Source organism: Triticum aestivum, chromosome 6A (genome assembly GCF_018294505.1).
Source record: "Triticum aestivum cultivar Chinese Spring chromosome 6A, IWGSC CS RefSeq v2.1, whole genome shotgun sequence".
Lineage (NCBI taxonomy): Eukaryota > Viridiplantae > Streptophyta > Magnoliopsida > Poales > Poaceae > Triticum > Triticum aestivum.
In genome coordinates this window covers 5,995,947-5,999,631 of record NC_057809.1, presented here as the reverse complement: position 1 = coordinate 5,999,631, position 3,685 = coordinate 5,995,947, and positions in this window count along the sequence as shown.

Here is a 3,685-nt window from a genome sequence, read left to right as displayed (position 1 = left end):
TTAAATTTGGTCATTTATATACAGTAGTTCATATAGTTAGTTTTTTTCATCATTATCATTGTTGGTTTTTTTCCTAATATTAAGCAATGAGGTCATTCAGAATATTAGATGGTGGAGTGGTTCGTGTTGCAGCAGCTACCAGGTTCAGAACTCGTGTAATGTCCAGGTTGTTATATTAGATCACTTCTGCTTCGGTACACCCCTCCTAAATACATCAACGGCTATGATTATCTCATACCTCTTCATAATAAAGGGCATGATCATCGTTTTTTAAAGTACGTTGTACGCTTTGAGCACGCACAACTGGGCGGGCCCACCAGGCACTAGGCCAGTTGCCATTCAAAGCAAGGTGTAAAAAATCCTGGAAAAATGGGGCAAGGTTCACTAGAGGAATCGAGCTCGTTACCTCGTCCTCCTCACTAGGTGAGTCTATGTCTTGCCTCTAGCTAGAAAGAAAAAGGCGTCGTTTCAAGGTAGCTTGTAACATAGCTCTGATTTTACTTAAATTTGGTCATTTATATACAGTAGTTCATATAGTTAGTTTTTTTCATCATTATCATTGTTGGTTTTTTTTCCTAATATTAAGCAATGAGGTCATTCAGAATATTAGATGGTGGAGTGGTTCGTGTTGCAGCAGCTACCAGGTTCAGAACTCGTGTAATGTCCAGGTTGTTATATTAGATCACTTCTGCTTCGGTACACTCCTCCTAAATACATCAACGACTATGATTATCTCATACCTCTTCATAATAAAGGGCATGATCATCGTTTTTTAAAGTACGTTGTACGCTTTGAGGACGCACAATTGGGCGGGCCCACCAGGCACTAGGCCAGTTGCCATTCAAAGCAAGGTGTAAAAAATCCTGGAAAAATGAGGCAAGGTTCACTAGAGAATCGAACTCGTTACCTCGTCCTCCACGCTACACAGTCTGTCACTCCACCACGCTGCCCGGCCACTGGTGTTTAAATTAGCACAAACTGTACAGCTGCGAGCTCTGCCATCGCCCCCACCTCCACCTCCACCAGCGCGAGCGGTGGTGCCCGCACCGTCTCCGTCCTCCTAAGCAGACAGCCTACAAACCCCCAATCAGCTTTGCACGTTGTGAATCGCAACGGAGGTTGCAAAAAGATGGACTGGACGGGGATCAGAGAGAGAAATGAATTGGGAAGTATTCTCATCTTGGCCATGATGGATGGATGGATGACTGCTTGATTGATTTGTTGCTTCCGCTAGCTGCTTCTAAATCCAGATCTCGTCCGTGGAGCTCCGTGATAATTTAGGAGGATTGGGTGGGGACGCATTGAGGGGATGGGGAGCGATGTTTTGGGGTGGACGTGGGGCGCGGAACATTCCGTTAGGCAGAGTTTTCGTCCGCCCCAGAGAATTGCTAAACACACTTTTAGCTGAGGGTTAGCGTAATTTTAACGGTTAGATTAAATTAAGTGACTCCGACCGAGAGGTTGTTATTGGTCTGTGTTGTTATACGTAACTTAGGTTGGATGCACTTAGCAATGAATATGTTTGCTTGTTTAATAGTGAGTCAATTACACCACTAGTGCTAAAACTTGGCGTGGAAAATCACCTTAGTGTCAGAACTTGCAACATACATTGAATTGGTGCTACAACTTGGCTTTGACGTGCATATACAGTGCAAATCATATTTATATACATACATGGTGCTGACTGGGCGCACCACGTGGCATGGGGCCGCTGTCGGCCAGTGAACGGTAGAGATAGGGCGCGTGGCCTGGTATTTTATGGGAAACCCCTCAGAATACTTTTTCTCACGGTAAAATCCCTGACAGGTGTTTGCCCATCTGTAGCAAATTATGTGCAAAAATGATAGCCTATGGAATTCAAACATGCGGCCTGCAGCATTAAGGGGCGGGTGGCTAACCATTGCGCACAGAAACATTTGATATTGTACTCCCTCCGTCCCATAATATAAGAACGTTTTTGACACTAGTATAATGCCAAAAACGTTCTTATTTTACGGGACAAAGGGAGTAACTAAAAACGCACGTTATATATCATGTGGCCGTAAGCTACCTGGAGACCCTTCACCATTCTGAAGTTTTTTTAATCGTATGTCATGCTTTAAGATTTTTTATTTTTCTATATATTTTAATAAATGTTTAGATAAGTTTCAAATTTTCACGGTTTTAACAAGATATTAATGTAGAGTGTTCATGCTTTAAGAAATTTTCTACATATTTTTATAAATGAGTATATAAGTTAAAAATGTGCATAGTTTAAAAAAATACTCATATAGCCTATAAAAGTGTTCATGATTTGGAAACATATATTCATATAATGTAAAAATAGTTAACTGGGATTCAAACCAACATGTAGTCATCAGGTACGACCCCATTCAACAGCGTTATTTTTTCAGAAATTTAAATACATAAATTACAATATTATGTTATAAATAATATAATAATAATAATATTACATTGTACAATGATTCACATATTATTCCATAAATTATCAAAATGATTAAATTATAAATAAAAAAATTATGCACATCATAATTTTCGTATTCTATAAAAGAATCAAAGTAATTTTATATTTTTCTATATACTTCAAAAATTGTAATATATATTTAAAATGTTCATGCTCTTAACAAAAAATTTATGTGTTATATAAAAGTATTCATTTTTATTATAAAATTTATTTTATTTATAACACACAATTATAACTTACATATAATTTATAGTTTTTGTAAAAAAATATCAGTGCAAAATGGGCCGGTCCGCTTAAGGTGTAACGAATATATATGATGCGTATCCTCTCAAAAGTAAAAACAGTTCTTGGTGCATTGGTTGGGCGCACACCCCTTCATGCAGCAGATCACGGGTTCAACCGTATATGTATGCCAAAGCCAAGTTATAGCACCTGTTCAATGTATGTCACAAGTTTTGGCACTAAAGTGATTTTTCATGCCAAGTTATGGCACTAGTGGTGTAATTGACTCTTTAATAGTAGTAGAGATTTGTAGCGGCTGGTTCCCATTGCTTTAGTACGGTCCGAAAGCCCAAGAGCAGCCCATTGTCTAATGCATGTAATAGTGAGGAACGGACATCAATCAAGAAACTAACTGCCGGATGACTAGGGCTTACAATGGAACGGAGAGAGGAAAGGGGGAGCTCACCTCAATGGATGTGGCGCTGATTTGGAGAGCTGCCCCTAGTCGCCATTGCAGCCGCCGGCCAGATGGCGAGCAGAAGGAAGGAGCAGCAGAGGAGCTAGGCGGGCTGGGCTCTGTTCTGTTGGGTCCAAACGCTTTGATGGACTTGGGTCAGATGGCAGTTTTGTCTTTGTGTTTCAGCCTTGAGATATTAATGAACTAACACTTTGCTCAGTTAAAAAAAACTAATACCATGAAAAAAAGTTAAGAAAAAACACTAACACTTGCTCTTTCTTCGCTTATTAAAAATGGCGACGTATCGATTGAAAACGGCAATTCGATGAAAATCTGGAAACTAATGGCATGGGTTATTGGATGAAGAGCGAAGGGTAGAGATGAAACGTAGGATTGCTAACAGGCCACTTACCCCCCTTTTACACATAACCCCTCATTAATTCCTATGATTAGAGAAATCCTTGGGTCCCTTTGTCTTTTCGTCTTCGAATGATTCCTCTTCGGTCTGGGTAAGGGAATGGACCCACCACCGGCGAGGGCTC